This window comes from Heterodontus francisci, chromosome 1 (assembly GCF_036365525.1).
Source record: "Heterodontus francisci isolate sHetFra1 chromosome 1, sHetFra1.hap1, whole genome shotgun sequence".
Classification (NCBI taxonomy): Eukaryota; Metazoa; Chordata; class Chondrichthyes; order Heterodontiformes; family Heterodontidae; genus Heterodontus; species Heterodontus francisci.
The window spans coordinates 91188958-91211870 of NC_090371.1; the positions used below are offsets into that span (position 1 = coordinate 91188958).

Genomic DNA, 22913 nt, shown 5'->3' on the forward strand with positions numbered 1-22913 from the left:
TGTCCAGTTCGCGTCGGGTCGAGCATTTAAAAAAGTTAAAGGACTCAGGCCCGGGTCGGGTCGGGCACGGGTTGGGTTTTAATTTTATACCCAAGCCAAGCTTTAGCTCATCCTCCTCCAACACATCTCCACTGTCGTCCAGCTGGGTGGGACTGCTCTCACCTGGTTCCATTCTTATCTATCTAATCATAGCCAGAGAATCACTTGCAATGGCTTCTTTTCCCATTCCAGCATCATCACCTCTGTGTCCCCCAAGGATCAATCTTTGGTTCCCTCCTATTTCTCATCTACTTGTTGCCCCTTGGCGACAATATCCAAAAGCACAGCGTTAGTTTTCACATATACGCTGACGACACTCAGTTCTACCTCACCACCATTTCTCTCGACTCCTCCACTGTTGCTAAATTATCAGACTGCTTATCAGACATTCAGTACTGGATGTGCAGAAATTTCCTCCAATTAAATATTAGGAAGACCGAAGCCATTGTTTTCGGTCCCCGCTCCAAACTCTGTTCCCTAGCTACTGACTCAATCCCACTCCCTGGCAACAGTCTGAGATTAAGCCAATCTGTTCATAACATTGGTGTAACATTTGATCCTGAGATGAGTTTCCAACCTTGTATTTGTGTCATCACTAAGACTGTCTATTTCCACCTCCGTAACATTGCCTGACTTCACGCCTATATCAGCTCATCAGCTGCTGAAACCCTCATTCATGCCTTCATTATCTCTAGACATGACTATTCCAATGCACTGCTGGCTAATCTTCCACATTCTGCTCTCCAGAAACTTGAGATCATCCAAAATTCTGCTGCCTGTGTCTTAACTCACACCAAGTCCTGTTCCCCTATCAGCCCTTTGCTCGCTGATGTACATTGGCTCACGGTCAAGCAATAGCTTGATTTTAACATACCCACCCTTGTTTTTAAGTCCCTCCATGGCCTTGCCCCTCGCTATCTCTGGAATCTCCTCCAGCCCCACAACCCTCTGAGACATCTGTGCTCCTCTAATTCTGGTCTCTTTTGCATCCCTGAGTTTTATCACTCCACTGGTGGCCGTGTCTTCAGCTGTCTAGTCCCCAAGCTCTGGAATACCCTCCCTACTCCTCTCCGCCTCTCCATCTCACTTTCCTCCTTTAAGACACTCCTTAAAACCTACCTCTTTTGATCTAATATCTCCTTATGTGGCTCAGTGTCATCCTTTGATTTATAATGCTCCTGTAAAGTGCCTTGGGATGTTTTATTACATTAAAGATACTATATAAATATAAGTTGTTGTTGAATGGTTTGAGTTCATTGCGTTCCTTCATCCCAATTGTTTACATTGATTTCTGTGCATTTTGGAAGTATTTGGGAACATAACTTGAATTAGGAAAATTGGGCATGGGAGCAGGTGCATTTTCGGGTTTAACTTCTGGGTTCCACTCACGGAGGAGATTCGAGGTCTATTTTTCCAAGAACTAATCAGAAAAAACATAATCGAGGTAGATTTTGACTTCTGGGCAGCTAATTGGCAGAGTGTGCTGGTCTGCTGCCCATTCTGGTAGTGAAGGGACCCCCTGTGATTTTGAGGCTCTTCATCAGTTTCATTCGGCAGGCAAATTGTGGATTGCAAACAGATTGAAACCTAATAGTTGGCTGGAACTGCTGCCAGAAAGGTAAGTTGTGGAGGAGGGGATTGCAAGGGGCTCCTGGGACCACATGAGCCCAGGTTATGTTTGCGGACCCGAGAGGAGCACACCTGTTCCTTCGGAGGCCACATGCTTAATTCAGGCTTCAGCAAGCTTCTTCTTTTCCACTGCACGTTAAACTAATCAGAGCCTGCACTGCACAGGCTCCAACCAGTTCCTACTTAATTTATAACATAGGACCCCGATATCCATATAAAAGGGGCCTATTGGCTGAAATAGGCAGGCACTGTGGCCATCCAGCGGTAGGCCTCTTTGTAGTTGAAGCAGTCTGCTTCATCATGATCATGCTAATGAGACAGTAAAGCAACTGAACACATTTTGAGGTAGTTACCACCAGGTGAGGATAGTCAAAATCAATGCCATTGTCGCTGAACACATATTTGTTACAAGTTACTTTCCAAATCCTTTCAGTGGATATGTGAGCTATAAACAGCAAAAGGCAAATGTGAAAACCAATAATAGCTAAGGAGAAACAGTTAAGCATCACTCTTGCAGTTTATGATGCCATTCAACCTTCTTTAGGAATATCATTGCTTTTGCAACATACAGCATCTATTTTCTACACAGCATTCGTGAGTTACACTACTTTCCTTTATGTCCAGTTCTTCAGTCAGAATACGCAACTTATTTCTCAGCAGATTTACACTGTGTGGTAGTTGCTGAGTGATTTATGTGAATAATATCTCTGAATCAAATCAGAGCTACATGCACTTCTGTATCTCACCTTTAACAGTACTACGTTTCCATAATATTGCTATACTCAAACTATAATAACTGTGATGAAAATTATTTGAAAGGAAAATAGATTAGGAGGTCACCAAATAGCCTTTTACCTAGATACAAATAATAATTTCAGGAAAATTCACAACACTGTAGTTACATCATGATGTGTGGTGATAAAACTCAATTATAGCCATTCTATTTAAGTAATGACCACTAGATCTCCAGTGGCTCTGTGTCAGAGGCAGCGCCGGAGCTGAAGAGTACTGAGATCTAGCAGCACTTTTGGATAGTGGGAGTGCAGGTGTTTGCCTGCAACAGAATGCTGAAAGTGAGGCCAACCATAGTACAGGGCCAGAAAACAGTCCTCATTAAAAAATAGAGAACTAATAGGAGTCGCACAAAAGGGCTAAGCAACCATGTCTATAAAAGAATCACCAGTAGTATTCACAACAGGCAGCCAGAAAGTGGCCATGGCTGTAACAGGAGCACTAATAGGACCCAGTTGTGCTGGGGAGGCAGAAAGTGGGATGATCAGAACGAGAAATAATGATCATTGCAACCGGTGACTGGAAGCTTTGCCAAGAGAACAAATAAATTCCATAACCAGGTCTCTGAGCTCAAAACTTAACAGTTGACCTTTCAAAAACAACTTGCATTTATATAGCACCATTAACATAAAAAATGTCCCAGGGTAGAACCAGGAAAGCGATTAGGAGAGATGACTGAAGGCTGGGCCAAAGAGATGGGTTTTGAGAAGGTTTTTAAAGATTGAGAGAGGGCCAGAGGTGGAGAGTGTTAGAGAGGGAGCTTCAAAAATTAACTACATTTAAGGCAAGAGGTGCACTCAGACTGGAGTCGAGGATCTGAGTGCTTGGAGGGGAAATAAGGCTGGTCGAGATCACAGAGGTGAGGTTGGGCAAGACCATGGAGGAATTTATCAATGTGGGTGAGGATTTTGAGTTGCATGCAATAGGGATAGGAAGCCACTCTCGGTCAGTAAGGATCAAAGCACTTTTATATTAATTTGAAATGCTTCTTTCAAATTATTTACACTTTTATGCTAATTTTGTTATAATTTTTCTTACCTGTATATGTTAAACTGGCTGACAGCGGAATGGATAGTCAAAAATATTTTAACTGGTTCCTTTTGTGCTATGTGTTTAATTGTTTAAAAAAAATTGCCCGGATAGCTCAGTCAGTAGAGCATCAGACTTTTAATCTGAGGGTCCAGGGTTCAAGTCCCTGTTCGGGCGCTACATAGGGCGGCACAGTGGCGCAGTGGTTAGCACCGCAGCCTCACAGCTCCAGCGACCCAGGTTCAATTCTGGGTACTGCCTGTGTGGAGTTTGCAAGTTCTCCCTGTGTCTGCGTGGGTTTCCTCCGGGTGCTCCGGTTTCCTCCCACATGCCAAGGACTTGCAGGTTGATAGGTTAGTTGGCCATTATAAATTGCCCCTAGTATAGGTAGGTGGTAGGGAAATATAGGGACAGGTGGGGATGTGGTAGGAATATGGGATTAGTGTAGGATTAGTATAAGTGGGTGGTTGATGGTCAGCACAGACTCGGTGGGCCAAAGGGCCTGTTTCAGTGCTGTATCTCTAAACTAAACTAAACTAAACTATAAAAGAAAGACTTGGATTTATATAATATCTTTCACAAACTCAGGACTTCCCACAGCAGTTGGCAGCCAGTACTTTTTTCAAGTGTAATTCCTGTTGCTATGGCTTCTTGATTGGTAGATTTCATGTTTGCTTTCTGCTTGTTTGTCTTCAACTTGTTCAATAATGACTTTTTTTAATATGAATTTGATATTTAAGTCAATGAATACAAGTCTGATGCACACATTCAGCACTCTCACCTTTGGAGGGTGTGGGGGTCTACTTCACTCCAAGCTTGAGCACATAAGGAATAATTTTGCCAGTTTACAATGATGACAGAGTCTGATCTGCTTACAGTTGAGCAGAAATTTTAATACATTGGATATGATTTACAACCGTTAATTTTAATATTCAGTATCATGGACTCATAACATTTCCCCTCTGATCTAGGCTGACACTCCTGTGCATTACTGAGGGAATGCTAATCATTGAATGAGACCATAAAATGAGGTGCCTTTTATCTGTCCAGTTGTATATTACAAATGGCACAATTCAAAGTAGAGTAGGAAGTTCTCCCGGTTTCCTGACCAACACTCCTTTCAACCCACATCACTAAAAAAGCTGACTAACTAGTTAGTTATCACATTGCTGTTTGTAGGATCTTGCTGTGCACAAAATGGCTGCCATGTTTGTCTGCATGGTAACAGTGACTACAGTTGGAAGTAATCCAATGTTGCTGATGCTGCATCTTTTATACTTTCAAGTGTGACATTTTGACAGATATGTGCTAGACTCATGATAACAACTAGTTAGCGTTCCTGATCTGAAAGGCAAGCCATTGTTTTGAGTTCTTCACATGGGGCAGCAAAGATGAAAAGAAAACTATGCATGATTGAAAAATGAGCTAAAACTGGAAAATACTAGGGAGTATTGGAAAGAGAAATAATGTTAATATTTTGAATGTGACCCTCTTTAAGTCCTGAAAAAGATCATATCCAAGACATGAATCTCTATCTTTTTTAGATAAAAGCAAAATACTGCAGATGCTGGAAATTTTGAATTAAGACAGAAAATGCTGCAAACCCTCAGGAGGTCAGACAGCCTCTGTGGAGAGAAACAGAGTTAATGTTTCAGGTCTATGAGCTCTTTTTCAGATGTTGTTTGAGCTGCTGTGTATTTGTAACATTTTCTGCTCTGTCTTCCATAACATTTTCAATTTTCTGCTTACACTGCAGGAGGAAAACATTACTCGTCTTTGATCTTTTTTTATTGACTATTGTTTTTCAGGTTCCTCTCAGTTTTAAAAGTTTCTGCCTTTTGGGCCCAAATAGTAGCAGAACACTTGGCATTGTTACAAACACGCTGAAAGACGTGAAAGGTGTTACCTCTGAATGACACTCAAACTGGTGTGGTAATAGCTAACTGTATTTATTCCCAAGACTCTCTAGAATCTTCTGTCAAAGAATACCAAAAGCAATATAAGAGGAAACCTGAGAGTGTAATTGCTACAATGTGCTTATTCTTTTCATGGGCCATCTAGTGTTCAGTTAACAATACGCAAGTAGCATACTCATCACTTCCCACCATCACCCACCCCCACCCCTCAGAATTACAAGGTGAAAATAATTATCTACAAGAATACTGCTTCAAGCATTGTAATCAAATGACTCATAAAACTTATGCTTGGGGAACTTTATGCCAGGGACAATTTAAAAAAAAATTCTATGTAGCTATTATACAGAAGGATTGTAATGCTGCCAATTTAAAAATGATCTCACCTTTATGACCTGTAGCAGTGATAACGCTTCCAAATATTGCCAATATGGTGCCTCTAGCCAACTTCAAGGTGAATACTTCCTGTAATTTTGGTGATGCTTCCCCTTTATATGCACTTAATATGCTTGTCATATTTCATTAGTACCGGCTGGAAAGCATCCGTATTACCATCTCAGGAACAAAATTGTACTGAACTGTTAGCACCACACCCTCAGGTTTAGATTAGCGAATGCGACAGGCATTCTCAGTAGTTCATTGATAAGGTTCCACACAAGAGATTATTAGCAAAAATGAGAGTGTACAGAACTTGTGATATGGGTTGATAATCAGTCGGGAGATAGGAGACAGAGAGTAGAAATAACAGAAATGTTCTCTGCTTGGTGGGATATGATGATCTGTACTGGGGCCTCAGCTTTCCGACATATAAATTAATCATTTAGTTGAAGTTGTCCATTCAAGTTTAAAGATTACATTAAGTTAGGAGGTACAGTAAGTTGTATAGATGTGAACAGGTGGTTATGAAGTAACATAGAACAAGTGAGTGGGAAAACCTACAGCAGATGGAGTTCAATCTAGGGAAGTGTGAGGCCATCCATTTTGGGTCTAAGAAAGGCAAATCAAAATATTTTCTAATGGTGAGGAACTAGGAGCTGTGGAGGAACGAGCAGTGTAAATTTGGAAAATTACCCCCTAAATTTACACAGAGTGCCTTGATGTTCTGTTCAGAACTTTACATACACTACAGTCTTGTTTGAAAGATACTGAGGCCCCAGTTCAGATCCCTAAAGGACACCACTTGTCATATCCCACCAATTTCTTTTAATGAAGGACTTGTTATGAGAGTGCTTCTTTTTTTAAATATGTTTTTTAAGGACTCATTTAAATTGTGGAAATTGATTCATTTGGAAGTCTGAAGAAATGTTGGACTTTGTTTTTTTTTACTGGGGTCATTGAAAGGACACTTGCCTGTGAAAACAATTACTGGAAGAATCAAGGAGTGCTAAAAACAACATTTACTGGAGATTAGCTGCCTTAATATAAATAAACAACAGGAACCTTGGACTCAGGGGAGATGTTTACGGAGAAGTCACATGTCAAGATTTATGGAGGTCAGGAGGTTGACTTTCTGTTTGGGGTTGGGACATTGGGCTGAATTTTACTAGCCCCCCCAACGTTGGGGGTTGTGATGGGGAGCCCAGAAAATGGCTCCAGGAAAGGCCCACCATGGGCCTCAAAGCCGGGAAGACCCCGCCCCATATTGCTGGCGACGGCGAGGCCTCATGGTGGCCACCCTGCCACTCAGCGATGGGGCCAAAAGTTAAATATTTAAATGTATGAAAATGATTGAATTAAATGCTTACCTGCTCCTGCCATCCGTTCCATTGCCATATTTGTGGTGGTGGCCGTCACTCCCACACTGTCAGATCTGGTGTGGGACAGTGGTGGGGAGGGGGGGAGCATGGAAATTATTTCAGTGCGGGAGTGGGGGGAGCGGGGAAAAACAATTCCGATTGTTGGAGGGGAGGGTGAGAAGGGGTTGAAGGTAAAAGTTATTGAACTTTGCAGGGGTGGGGGGTGGGGGGGAAGGTCAGGCACTCAAGGTAAGTATTTTGGGGGGTGAGAGGGCAATGAATGAAGTAAATAGATATTGGAGGGGTGGTGGGAGAGGGGCTGGAAACATTTCTGACATTGTTCAAATAAATTTCAACATGCCTATTCCTTTAAATATTAAAATACAATGTTATGGCCGGAAGCCCTTTAAAAATGGGGCAGTGGCACTGGACGCCGTTGCCATGGACGGATCGCCCGCCCCCTCCCACGTCATTGGTGGGGGGCAGTCCACCCCGGCCATGTAAGTGAGCCGCCGCATATAATATCGCAGCAGCTGCACAGAGTAAATCTTGCATGTGCACCCTGCCAGCTTTGAAGTTTATCGGCGGCGAGCTGGTAAAATTCAGTAGTGATATGGACAGTGTTTTGAAAAGCTGTTGATGATCAACCTGCCGAGAAAGAAACCCCTGATTATCTTTCCTGCACCTCTCCAAAACACCCTGAGAGGTCCAGTGTATCAGCTCCTCTTTCCTCCTGTCTTTGAATAACTCTGCAAAACCACAGTGTGATAGCAGAAGCCCCTGATGCTTCATTTCTCCTGGAAAGGTTACCAGACTATTCCTCAACATCTCCAGAAAAAATTCCTTCTGACCAGATCCTAGTGACCAGATGCCAGGCCAAAAGTGACAATTGACGTCCTTCCATATCTTCTCTTTTTTTCTTCAAGTGTTAAGTATTTGGCCAAAGTTTTTTTTTGTAACAGAGCGCTAAAGAGAAAATCCCTTTATTTTTCAGTTTGTATGTGGGTATTTTAAAAGGGAATTTCATATTTCAATCTGGGCCTTAATGCTTTGCTTAGTTACTAGATAAGTCTTGTTTTATAATAAACTGATAATGTTGCTTATTGAAGAAACCTGGTTAATGTATTCTATTCTGAAATAAAGAGTAAAGTATTGGTACCTGGGTAAACATTTAAAATATATGTTGTGACCTGTGGAGAAGTGGAACTGGAAAAGACAGTGCACTCCTCTTGGTCGTAACAGACTTTACATTATTGGATGCAGGCATTGAATTGAAAGTGCTAGTTTGATTGCACTGGCTACAAAATTGCACAAAGTCAATTTGGTTTCATTTTCTTAAATGTTTTTACTCCCTTTTGTAGCTTTGGATAAATATTGATATAAAACTGGTCATATAATGGAATTGGATCGATGATCTGGCTGAGGTCGAAACGTAAACTAAGAGGGATGAAATCATTCCTCTGAGATAGCCTCAGACTCTGAGTTTCATATTCACCGCAGTATAACTGCGGCCTAGAATGAAGCCTAGTTTTAAAGGTTCATAGGCAGCCCGTTGAATCACCTGGGAACTTTTGAATACTTTTAATGTGAGCAGAGAGAAGGTATTCCAGTCAATGTTGTTCTTCTGTGCCACTTTCAGCTCTCCCTGATCACCCATGCTCAGTGTGTTACCCAATGTGCTGCTCTTAGGCTGATTCTAAAAACCCCTACGGGTTGAATGTCTCCAAAATGACCCTTGGAGAGAGATAAACTAAGTGTTGGTGTGTGCTTTGAAATGTTGACAAGGTCAGATCTTGTTATGATTTTCTTGATGTTCATAGGTAGCTTACAGTAGAAAAAATGACATGAGAGTTTCAAGACATGATATGCTGATAGTTAATTGGGAAATAATAGGAATTAAAGCAAACCTGCAGTCGGCACATGGTCTCCTACCTTTTCACCTCCGACATTCAGTATGACTTCCCTCCTCAGGATTTGCCGAGTTTAATAGTTTTAGGAATGCAGGGGTTGGAGGTTTACTTGGCTGACACCTGCTGCAGCTCTCCATTTGGTATTGTGGGCTGGTTTCTCCCTGAGAAAGATATCACAAAGTGAGAATTAGGGATGGGCAATAAATGCTGCTCTAGCCAGTGATGCCCACATCCCACGGATGAATTAAAAAAAAATCCACAGTGCTGTTAGGAAGGGAGTTTCAGGATCTTGACCCAGCAACAGTGAAGGAACAGCGATATAGTTCCAATTCAGAATGGTGTGTGGCTTGGAGGGGAACTTGCAGGTGGTGGTGTTCCCATGCATCTGCTGACCTTGTCCTTCTAGGTGGTAGAGGTCACGGATTTGGAAGGTGCTGTCTTACCACGCCAGACTTAGTTAAGATCAATAAGCTGCTCCTGGAACAGCTGAACAGTGGGTGGTGGAGCTAGCACTCATTGGCTTGGCCACCTCCTTCCATTCTCCGTGAGCAGTTCACTTCTTGCAGCAACATTTTCATTGCCTCATCAGAGAGCCTGGCCTTTCTGCAGACTTGACTCCATTCTACAATCTAGAATATTTTTTTCCCTGAGCAGTGATGGTAATAATGTTGCCCACCCCTTTAAGTTGCTGCGGGTCTTTAGGGGCACATGATTTCCTGCCCCCTAATGAATGAGCTCACAATCTGAGGGATGCCGAATACATATAACTTTGCCAAATTATTGAAATGAGCACTGACTTTGAGAAATCACAGCAAGATCACCACTCATTAGGCCAGGCAGGAGTGATCTGCGCTATTTCTAGCTGTGCTTGGCAATCAGAAAGTGAGGCTGTGGTGTCTGCCAAAGGATGATCACACACAAAGTGACAGACACCAGTGGCTGAGCTAATATCTTCTGACCACCACCCACTCCCACCCACCTGACCGAAAATAAGCTTCCCATGTATTTGTAACATTATACAATGTATCCTTTATAATCTTTTTTATCATTTAGCTTTTATGCCCTGGACAAGGAAACCTGGAGTTCTGAGACTGAACAGGCATGCCATAGGAGCCTAGCTATTTACTAACTGTGACAGTAAAAGCAAGTAATAAGAGCTGACAGTGAGGAGTGGTTTCCTTTGGGCATAGAATTTCAGCCAACCTGAAATAAAGATGTCACTGTTTTGGCTTGCGTATGTCATCCTGCATTCAAGACCTAGAACACACTGACAGTTGGTATTTACACTAATAGCAGAAAACTTGAGTAGAACAGAATAAAACTCTAACGTAAAATTGCAATGGTTTGTGTTCAAAATTATGTTGGATACTGGTGAGTGATTTCAAGGCTGTAATGTAATTGTGAGATTTATTTGTCCACTGCCGTTGTTCATGATATCATAATTTTGAGCCTAATGATTGGATTGTTGCCTTGTACACTCCCAGCTATCAATTGCTCCTCATAAACATAAATATTATAGTAATAAAGGACCTTGCAGTACCATACCCTTTCTCATCTGCTGAAATGGCAAGATCTGAAAAAAGAGATTTTTTGTTACCAAGCGTATTTGTTTTTCCTTCTGGTATGTGACAGGGAATAGTTGAATATTCTGGTTGGAGATCCATTCCTCAACCAACACTATCACCACAGTTTGGTTTGTGGAACCTTGCTGTGTGCAGTTTGAATGCTACATTTGCCTACCTCACAATAGTGACCACCCTTCAAAAGTAAGTCCTTGGCTGCGAAGCCGTTTGAAATTTTCTGAGGATGCAAAAGGCACTGTATAAATCCCAGTTCTTTCTCTTTCTCTCTCTCTTTTTTCTCTTCCTCTCTCTCTCTCTTTCTCTCTCTCTTTCTCTCTCTCTTGCCCTCCCTCCCTTCCTCCTCAGCTTGTCCTGCAAGCACCTAATAATTCACATGCTCAAAGTTATGAATTGGTTCTCAAGATTTTCTTAACAAATGATTATCTGGATGTCTCGCTGCAATCCATTGCATTTTCTGCCTGTGCAGCAAGTGTGTAGATCATTTGTTTTAAATAATCAATTCAAATTGTTACAGCCAAGTGAGGAGGGGGGTCACAGTCGCCACTATTGCCCTTCCTCTTATTTGACCGTAACAGGGTTTATTCCTTTGAAACAGTGGTTGTGCTTACCACCTCTGTGAGTGTTTAACCTTCTACCTTTACTGTGATCGTGAAAGAACTAATTGGACAGGCTTTCTTGAATTTAAACAAGAAAGAAGTAAGTTTATTATACTTAATAATTGAAAACTGATCTAAAAATAATAAAAGTACCCATTCATGCACACATTCACATGAGAATCACGCACACACAAATAGATTAGAGAGGGAAAATTGATTTGGTGGTTGGTTGAGAGTCCAGAATAAATGGAACTTAAATACACAGTCTGTGGAGTGGATGATTCGGTAGTCTTTTGGCTGGGGCTGTATTCTTAAAGTCCTTGGCTAATCAAAGTGTGGTTGGCCTGCTTTGCTCAGGGTTTTCTTGAAGGCAATATTGTAGTTGGCTGTCTTTCCCTGGTTGCTGTCTGTAGCAATCTGTAGGCTTGGAGGGTCCACAGTTGTAAATGGTTTTCAAATTTGATGTTTTCTGGGAAGAGAAAAAGAGAAATGGAAGCCCACAGTTTTCTCTGCTGCTGCAGTCTCAGTTAATGCTTGTTTTCTGTCTGTGTAACAAAACTTCAGTATTTTTAGAGTTGGACAGATGGTCAAATGGTTCTGTCAATCCCCTTTGTTTTTCATGAGGTGGGTAATCTACTCAGTTAGCCAAAGCATTGTTCTGGCTGTACTTCTTGTTAGACTTTTGTCTCCAGTTCAATCTCCTGGAATTTCAGATGCAAATTGCAGTGGCCATCTTGGCTGCTAGTTTTTAAAAAGTTAACTGCAGGATTTTTTACATTAAAAGTCTAATGTAAGTTTCCAACCAATGAAATTAATATTTCTCATTTGGCATATGGGGTTTTCTTGATAAAATTATTTTACTTGATATAACCGTTTTCTTGATAAAATTATTTTACTTCATTTTAATAGGGATTATTGGAGCAGTGAAGATGTTTTCTTCATTGGTCTCTGCTGAAGGATAGTGAACCAAAGTGGCCATTTGTTTTCTTTGAGCCTGTAAATAGAATATTAATTGACTTTGAGGGACATCACAGCCCAGCCTAAAACTGCCCCATGTTTGACATCAAAACAGCACTGAACTTTTTTTTCCATTCCTACTCATTCTGGGTACGATAAAGCCAAAGGCACTGCATACACTTTTGCTCTGGCCAATGTCTCCTAACAGACCAAGGACTGAAACAAGAGATCTTCCCAATCTACATGACTCAGTGCCACACTCCACAACTCAAACAGTAGAGACACTTTTATGCCTTACCTGTATCATTGCCAAATTCCTTATTTGATTTATAAGTGCATTGTCCCCCTGAAACAATCACATGAACATATCCATTGTTTGAATGGGAACAATAAGTACACTTTAAAAGCTGCAATATGTTTTCACTTGAATTAACAATTCAGTGTACATGTACAGCAAGGAGCAGGCATGTTCATAAAAAAATCAGTACCTAGTATGTGGGAACAATTGGTTGAAGACCCTGCTTGCAGTATTCATGAGGAACAGCTTGTAATTCACAAGTGATAAAGCCATTAATCTCTTGTGAAGATCTTATGGACACTGCTCTCCATTGCTGTTTCTATAGTAATTGTGTGGCTATGTTGGTTGAATCAATGCATTTTTATTATCTTAACAGAGATTATTACGAGCAATAAAATGTCAAAGTCACAAATGACATCTATGTAACACTGATCCTTGTCCTTTTAGATTTCTCTCCAGCATTCAACTGTGATATTCTCATTTTTTTCCAGTTCCATATGACAACCCTACCGTAGTTCCACTGAAACAGCCAGCATATTGCCTACAATGGCTTTTTTCGCATTCCTACACAGTTATCTCCAGAGTCCCCCATGGATCTATCCATGTTCCCTCCTCTTCCTCATCTATATACAGCCCTCATTGATATTATTAACAGGCAGTGGGTCAGTTTCCATGTCAGAGTCATAGAGTTAGACAGCACAGAAACAGGCTCTTCGGCCCATCGTGTCTGTGCCGGCCATCAAGCACCTATCTATTCTAATCCCATTTTCCAGCACTTGGCCCATAGCCTTGTATGCTATGGCATTTCAAGTGCTCATCCAAATAATTCTTAAATATTGTGAGGGTTCCTGCCTCTACCACCCCTTCAGGCAGTGTGTTCCAGATTCCAACCACCCTCTGGGTGAAAAAATACTTCCTCAAATCCCCTCTAAACCCTCCTGCCCCTTACCTTAAATCTATGCCCCCTTGTTATTGATCCGTCCGCCACGGGAAAACATTTCCTCCTATCTATGCCCCTCATAATTATATTATGCCCCTCATAATTTTGTATACCTTAGTCAGGTCCTCCCCCCACCCCCCCACAACCTTCTCTGCTTTAAGGAAAACAACACTGGCCTATCCAGTCTCTCTTCATAGCTGAAATGCTCCAGCGCAGGCAACATCCTGGTGAATCTCCGCTGTACCCTCTCCAGTGCAATCACATCCTTCCCATAGAGTGGCGACCTAAACTGTACACAGTACTCCAGCTGTGGCCTAACTAGCATTTTGTACAGCTCCATCCTAACCTCCCTGCTCTTATATTCTATGTGTCGGCTAATAAAGACAAGTATCCCATATGCCTTCTTAACCACCTTATCTACCTGTGCTGCTGCTTTCAGTGATGTATGGACAAGTACACCAAGGCCCCTCTGACCCTCTGTACTTCCTAGGGTCCTACCATCCATTGTATAGTCCCTTGCCTTGTTAGTCCACCAAAAATGCATCACCTCACACTTCTCAGATTAAATTCCATTTGCCATTGCTCTGCCCATCTTACCAGCCCATCTATATCATCCTGAAACCTAAGGCTTTCCTCCTCACTATTTACAATACCACCAAGGGATGTTTGGTAGGAATAGGTGGGGATGTTTGGTAGGAATATGGGATTAGTGTAGGATTAGTATAAATGGGTGGTTGATGTTCGGCACAGACTCGGTGGGCCGAAGGGCCTGTTTCAGTGCTGTATCTCTAATCTAATCAATTTTCATGTCATCTGCTAACTTACTGATCATAACTCCCATATTCACATCTAAATCATTAATGTACACTACAAACAGCAAGGATCCCAGCACCGATCCCTGTGGTACACCACTGGTCACAGGCTTCCAATCGCAAAAACAACCTTCGACCCTCACCCTCTGCCTCCTGCCACTAAGCCAATTTTGGATCCAATTTGCCAAATTTCTCTTGATCCCATGGGCTCATACCCTCTTGACCAATCGTCCATGCGGGACCTTATCAAAAACCTTACTGAAGTCCATGTAGACTGCATCAATTGCTTTACCCTCATTTACACATCTAGTCACCTCCTCAAAAAATGTAATCAAATTTGTTAGACATGATCTCCCCCTGACAAAGCCATGCTGAGAATCCCTGATTAATCCTTGCCTCTCCAAGTGGAGATTAATCCTGTCCCTAAGAATTTTTTCCAATATTTTCCCAACCACTGATATTAGACTCACCGGCCTGTAATTACCTGGTTTATTCCTACTACCCTTCTTGAATAATGGTACCACATTCGCTGTCCTCCAGTCCTCTGGCACCTCTCCTGTGGCCAAAGAGGATTTGAAAATTTGTGTCAGAGTCCCTGCAATCTCCTCCCTTGTCTCACATAGCAGCCTGGGATACATCTCATCTGGGTCTGGGAATTTATCCACTTTCAAACCTGCTAAAACAGCTAATTCCTCCTCCCTTTCAATGCTAATATGTTCAAGTATATCACAATCTGCCTCCGTGATGTCTACATCTATATCGTCCTTCTCCATAGTGAACACAGATGAAAAGTAATCATTTAAAACTTCACCTACGCCCTCCAGCTTCACAGATTGCCACTTTGGTCCCTAATGGCCCATAGTGTATACTCTACCTCTCCATCACTTGCTTTGACCAACGACCACCTCTGCTTTATGCTGTCAGGTTGCCTGTCCAACATCATGTCATGGATCAGTCATAATTTCCTCCAACTAAACATTGCAATGCCATAAATGCTGCTCACTTGGCACTGACTCCATCTCTCTCCAGACCACTTGTTCAAGCTAAATAAGACTATGTGAAACCTTGGCATGTTGTTTTACTCTGAGCTGATTTTAAAACTCCTCATTGTATCCATTGCTTATTTCCACCTTCGCAAAATTGTGCACTTCTGCCCCACCTCATTCCACTCCCACTGAAATCCGTATCCATGCTTTTGTCATTTCTAGATTCATTTTTTTTCTTTATGCGCTCCTTTCCAGCTATATAAATTCCAATTTGTCCAAGACTCAACTGTGTCACTCCTGGACTATGCCCTCTATGTCCATCACTTCCATCCCAGCTGACCATTGTTGACTTACTATCCCCAAATGGTCATTCTCATCTTCAATTCCTCCCTGTGTTCTGACCCTACCCTTACTCTCCAATTTCCTCTAGCCTTTCCCCCTTCAACACCCTCCAGTAATCTGATTCTGCCCTTTTATGCACCCCCCTCCTCTTTTCACTCCACTATTGGTGGGAGAACCATTTGCTGCTTTTGTCCAACTTTCTGCAACTCCTTCCCTAAACTTCTCTACCTCTCCAATTCTTTCTCCACCGTTTTGACCAAGCTTGTGGTTACCCTACCTAACTATTTACTGTGGCTCAGCATAGATTCCTGTATCTAGTTGATTTGTTTTCTCTCCCCTTCTGTAAAATGTCTTGGGATATTTTCTACATTAAATGCAATTTATACTGTGCTATGATGTGTCTTTTCAGCTGGCTCTTAAATCTGTTTATACAGGCATTGAGCACGTAATACGCAGGGTATTGGGAAAAGAATAACCTCTTAATCTCAATGTGCCCATGCGCTAAAGGCCTGCTACCCGACCCAAACCCGACGGGACCCGACGACATGTGTCGGGTTCGGGTTGGGTTGAGCCCCTCTTCCGGGTCTGGCTTTCGGGCTCGGGTCGGGTCGGGCCGAGTCCGGGTTGTGCTCGGGAAACAGCTCTTGTTAAAGTCATAAATGACGTCCTATGTGACTGGGACAAAGGTAAACTTTCCTTCCTTAACCTTCTTGACCTGTCTGCAACCTTTGATACAGTTGACCACACTATCCTCCTAATGCCTCTCCACTGTCATTCAGCTGGTTGGGACTGCTCTCTCCTGGTTCCATTCTTGTCTAGTCATAGCCAGAGAATCACTTGCAATTGCTTCTCTTCCTGCTCCTGAACCATTACCTCTGGCATCTCCCGAGCATCGACCCTTGGCCCCCTCCTATTTCTCATCGACATGCTGGCCCTCGGCAACATATTGAAAGCACAATGTTAGTTTTAACATGTATGCAGGCGACACCCAGCTCTACCTCACCACCACTTCTCTCAACTCCTCCACTGTTGTTAAATTATTAGATTGCTTACTTGATATCCAAGCAGTGGAAGCAGCATGCAATAGACAGAGCTAAGCAATCCCAAAACCAAAGGATTAGATCAAAGCTCTGCAGTCCTGTTACATCCAGTTTTGAATGGCGGTGGACAAATAAACAACTAACAGGAGGCGGAGGCTCCATAAATACCCCATTCACAAGGAGCCCAGCACATCAATGCCAAACAAAAAGGCTGCAGCATTCGCAACCATCTTCAGCCTGAAGTGTCGAGTGGATGATCCATCTCGACCTTCTCCTGAGGTCCTCAGCATCACAGATACCAGTCTTCAGCCAATCCGATTCTTTTCCACGTGATATCAAGAAATGGCTGAAGGCACAGGATACTGCAAAGGTTATGGGCCCTGACAACATCCCGGCAGTAGTACTGAAGACTTGTTGTCCAGAACTTGCCGCACCCTGAGCCAAGCAGTTCCAGTACAGCTACAACACTGGCATCTACCCAGCAATGTGGAAAATTGCCCAGGTATGTCCTATCCACAAAAAGCAGAACATCCAATCCAGCCAATTACTGCCCTATAGTCTACTTTCGATCATCAGCAAAGTGATGGAAGGTGTTGTTAACAGTGCTATCAAGTGCCACTTAAACAGCAATAACCTGCTCACCGATGCTCAGTTTGGGTTCCACCAGGGCCACTCAGCTCCAGACCTCATTACAGCCCTGGTCCAAGCATGGACCAAATAAGTGAACTCCAGGGGTGAGGTTAGAGTGACTGCCCTTTTTATCAAGGCAGCATTTAATGGCGTGTGGCATCAAGGAACTCTAGCAAAACTGGAGTCAATGGGAATTCGGGGGACAGCACTCCACTGGTTGGAGTCATCACTAGTGCAAAGGAAGATGGCTGTGGTTGTTGGAGGTCAATCATTTCAGCTCCAGGACATCATTGCAGGCGATCCTTAGGGTAGCGTCTGCGCCCAACCATCTTCAGCTGCTTCATCAATGACCTTCCCTCCATCATAAGGTCAGAAGTCAGGAGGTTTGCTGATGATTGTTTAAAAATAAGGAGTTGCCCATTTAAGACAGAGATGAGAAGAATTTTTTTTCTGTCAGTGGGTCGTGAGTCTTTGGAACTCTCTTCCTCAAAAGGCGGTGGAAGCAGAGACTTTGAATATTTTTAAGGCAGAGGTAGATAGATTCTTGATAAGCATAGGGGTGAAAGGTTGTCGGGGGTAGGCGGGAAAGTGGAGTTGAGGTTACAAACTGATCAGCCATGATCTTGTTGAATGACGGGGCAGGCCCAAGGGGTTGAGTGGCCTACACCTGCTCCTAATTCGTATGTTCGTAAATATGTTTGTATGTTCATTTGTTTATATGTACGATGTTCAGTACCATTCGCAACTCCTCAGATACCGAAGCAGTCTGAGTCCATATGCAGCAAGACCTGAGAAACATTCAGGCTTGAGCTGATAAGTGGCAAGTAACATTCGTGCCACACAAGTGCCAGACAATGACCATCTCAAACAAGAGAGAAGTTAACCATCTCATCTTGACACTCAATGTCATTACTATTGCTGAATCCTCCACTATCAACATCCTGGGGGTTTCCATTGTCCAGAAACTGAACTGGAGCAGCCATATAAATACTGTGGCTACAAGAGCAGGTCAGAGACTGGGACTTCTCCGGCGAGTAACTCATCTCCTGACTCCCCAAAGCCTGTCCATCATCTAAAAGACACAAGTCAGGAGTGTGAACAAAGAACAAAGAACAAAGAAAATTACAGCACAGGAACAGGCCCTTCGGCCCTCCAAACCTGCGCCGATCCAGATCCTCTATCTAGACATGACGCCTATTTTCTAAGGGTCTGTATCTCTTTACTTCCTGCCCATTCATGTATCTGTCTAGATACATCTTAAAAGACGCTATCGTGCCCGTGTCTACCACCTCCGCTGGCAACGCATTCCAGGCACCCACCACCCTCTGCGTAAAGAACTTTCCACGCATATCCCCCCTAAACTTTTCCCCTCTCACTTTGAACTCGTGACCCCTAGTAATTGAATCCCCCACTCTGGGAAAAAGCTTCTTGCTATCCACCCTGTCTATACCTCTCATGATTTTGTATACCTCAATCAGGTCCCCCCTCAACCTCCGTCTTTCTAATGAAAATAATCCTAATCTGCTCAACCTCTCTTCATAGCTAGCGCCCTCCATACCAGGCAACATCCTGGTGAACCTCCTCTGCACCCTCTACAAAGCATCTACATCCTTTTGGTAATGTGGCGACCAGAACTGCACGCAGTATTCCAAATGTGGCCGAACCAAAGTCTTATACAACTGTAACATGACCTGCCAACCCTTGTACTCAATACCCCGTCCGATGAAGGAAAGCATGCCGTATGCCTTCTTGACCACTCTATTGGCCTGCGTTGCCACCTTCAGGGAACAATGGACCTGAACACCCAAATCTCTCTGTACAACAATGTGATGGAATGTGATGTACATCGATGTGATCTCTGTGATGGAATACTCTCCACTTGCCTGGATGGGTGCGACTCCAACAACATTCAGGAAGCTCAACACTATCCAGGACAAATTAGCCTGCTTGATTGGCTGCCCATCCACCACTTTAAACATTCACTCCCTCCACCACTGATGCACAGTAGCAGCAGCATGTACCATCTACAAGATGCACTGCAGCAACTCACCAAGGCTCCATCGACAGCACCTTCCAAACCTGCGATCTCTTCCACCTAGAAGAACAAGGACAGCAGGCACATGGGAACACCACCAGCTGCAAGTTTCCCTCCAAGTCACACACCATCCTGATGTGGAAATATATCAGTGTCACTGGATCAAAATACTAGAACTTCCTTCCTAACCTGTGGCACAGTGGCGCAGTGGTTAGCACCGCAGCCTCACAGCTCCAGCGACCCGGGTTCAATTCTGGGTACTGCCTGTGTGGAGTTTGCAAGTTCTCCCTGTGTCTGCGTGGAATTTCTCCGGGTGCTCCGGTTGGTAGGTAAATTGGCCATTGTAAATTGCCCCTAGTATAGGTAGGTGGTAGAGAAATATAGGGACAGGTGGGGATGTGGTAGGAATATGGGATTAGTGTAGGATTAGTATAAATGGGTGGTTGATGGTTGGCACAGACTCAGTGGGCCAAAGGGCCTGTTTCAGTGCTGTATCTCTAAACTAAACTAAACAGCACTATGGGGTGTACCTGCACCAAATGGACTGCAGTGGTTCAAGAAGACAAATCACCAACTCCTTCTCAAGGGCAATTAGGGATAAGGCAACAAATATTGGCCTTTCCATGAAAGAATAAATTACAAAAAATTGAGTACTGGATGAGCAGAAATTTCCTCCAAGTAATTATTGGGACAACTGAAGCCATTATTTTTGGACCCTGCTCCAAACTCCATTCCCTAGCTGTCGACTCCATCCCTCTCCCTGGCGACAGTTTGAGATTAAGCCAGTCAGTTTGCAACATTTGACCCTGAGATAAACTTCTAACCTCATATTTGTGCCATCACTAATACCGCCTATTTCCACCTCCGTAACATTGCCTGACTTCACCCCCGTCTCAGCTCATCTGCTGCTGAAATCCTTATTCGTGCCTTCGTTACCTCTAGACTTGACTATTCCAAAGCACTCCTGGCTGGTCTCCCACATTCTACCCTCCGTAAACTTGGTTATCCAAAACTCTGCTACCCATTTCTTAAGTTACATCGAGTTCCGTTCCTCTGGCACCCCTGTGCACGCTGACCTACATTGACTCCCAGTCAAGCAATGCCTTGATTTAAAATTCTCATCCTTGCCCCTCCCTATCTCTGTATCTCCTCCAGCCCCAAAACCCTCTGACATATTTGCTCTCCACTAATTCTGGCCTCTTTTGCATCCCTGATTTTAATCGCTGCACCATTGGTGGCCATGCCTTCAGTTGCCTCGGCCCCATGCTCTGGCGTACCCTTCCTACACCTCTCTGCATCTTGACCTCGCTTTCCTCCTTTAAGACACTCTTTCCAATCTACCTCTTTAACCAAGTTTTTGGTCACAGATCCATAGAAAAAATTACAGCACTGAATGAGGCCATTCAGCCCATTGTGTCCATGCTGGCCAAAATCTAGCCACCCAATCAAATCCCACCTTCCAGCACCTGATCCATAGCCTTGCAGATTACAGCATTTCAGGTGCATGCCCAGTTACCTTTTAAATGAATTGAGGGTTCCTGCCTCCACCACCGTTCCTGGCAGTGAATTCCAGACACCCACCACTCTCTGGGTGAAAAAGTTTCTCCTCATACCTGCTGTAATCCTTCCACCAACCACCTTTAAATCTGTGCCCCCTGGTAATTGACCTCTCCACTAGGGGAAACAGGTCCTTCCTGTCTACTCTATCTAGGCCTCTCATAATTTTGTACACCTCAATTAAGTCACCCCACAGCCTCATCTGACCTTATATCTCCTTATCTGGCTTGGTGTCATAATCTGTTATATAATGCTCCTGTGAAGTGCCATGGGACATTTTATTACATTAAAGGCACTATATAAATATAAGTTGTTGTTGTGTTATTGCCCAGTATACAAAAATAACAAAAAACAGAACTATTCTTAATTCTTTTGTGCTGCATTACTGGCCATAAGTGGGGGACTTGTGGAGCTTATGTGTACCTCTACGAAGAGGCACTCTTCGTCTTCGGATTCTGGTTAGAGTGATCCATTGCTATGATGTAAGAAGACCAATTCGGTCCAATCCTGAGGATAACAAATATCAGCTGTATTTCCATTTAATGTTCTGAACTGGAAAATCATTTATTCGCCAGCAGTAGGAGGCCATTAGATTCCAAACCAGCAGGGCTGAAATCGGACTTACGCAGGTGATTGTTATTCAGACTGTTGATCTGCTTACAAATCTGCAACATTGCTGATATATTTAATTACATCTTTATTGAATATTTCTCTAAGCTGCAGCGTAGGCACCATTTCCATGCAGGGAATCAGTAAAATAAATAAACACAGCAATCATAGAGGCATGAGCATGCTTCAACCAAACTAACAGGAAGTGGGAACTGGGAATGGTGATGCATGAATGAGTGGGTATAGTTGAGGAAGAAGTGGATCTGGGAATAAAGCAACTTGAGATACAAAAGATATTTTAAAATTATCTCATGCTGACAGTTTAATAATAATTTTTTAGTTTCTGCTTCCTGCACGACACTGCTACTAGCTATCATTTTAGTCATGTTAATTACCAATTGCTACATGAATTTGACAGTGAACATCAATATTTGTTGAAATACGATGGTTCAGGAAAGCCAATGAAAGTGAAATTGGGCCTCCTTTCACCTGTTTTTCAGGCATAAAATGGGTCCACAACTGAACAATTTTTACCAGTAGCAAGTGACCGAAACATACAAGTAGTGTCATTGCTATATCGGTTAGTCATCCTAGGCACCAGCCTGAAACAAGCCTATGCAAATAGAGGGGCTGATACCTGTTGCAAGTCACTTTGCTAAATTGACCTCATCTGCCTGCAGCATGCACCATGAAGGAGCCAGACCAACAGCTTTAAAGAGGACCCGAACATGGAAACACGAGTGTTTCCTGGGACATGACTGATGCCTCTAGCATACTGCTTGTGTACTGATGACACTAGAGGACCAATTTCATGTGGTCCTTGCCACTACTGAAGTCATGCCTGAATTTGGGTGTGAACCACAGTCTCAAATATGCTGAATACTGAAACTTGGCTGAAGTGGCATTTGTGTTTAGTCTCCCTGAGCCGGAAAAGGAGGGAATCAGCCCAGTTTGCCACTCCTGACAATTAGCCAGTGACCACTGTTGGAAAGTACATGCATGCGCTCATCATGACCATGAAAGGACAGTGCATTGGAAATGTCGATAACCTTTCCTTTCTCCTCCCCTCACTTTTCTTTATGGTGGCTGAGACAGCCTGATACAGACCAGCCTGTTTGGTGCCCTGCAGCTCATGAGCTTGATGTAATGAAGGACAGTGCCCCTCTCTGTGCTGCCTATACTGATGACTGGCCACATAAGATATTAGGACAGATGACTAAAAGCTTGATTAAAGAGTTAAGTTTTAAGGAGTGTCTGAAAGCAGGAAAAAGAGGTGGTGAGGCAGTGCTTGGGGCCCAGACAGCTGAATACACAGGATATCGTGGATGCACAATTGGTCAGAATTGGACGACTACAGAGTTTTCAAAGGGTTGTAGGGCTTGAGGAGGCTATTGAGATAAGAAGGGACAAGACCATGGAAGGATTTGAACACAAGATGGGAATTATAAATTTGTGGTATTACTGGACCAGGAACAAATTT

General features: G+C 43.2%; 1 protein-coding gene and 1 non-coding gene across 2 annotated transcripts in view; both read left to right on the forward strand.

Moving 5' to 3' along the window:
- parp8 (poly (ADP-ribose) polymerase family, member 8) overlaps positions 1-22913 on the forward strand; it is a 475386-nt gene that overhangs the window by 22695 nt on the left and 429778 nt on the right. The gene's annotated exons all lie outside the window — the stretch shown is intronic.
- On the forward strand, positions 3594-3666 carry trnak-uuu (transfer RNA lysine (anticodon UUU)). Its single transcript has one exon. It is a non-coding gene; the product is annotated as a tRNA-Lys (tRNA).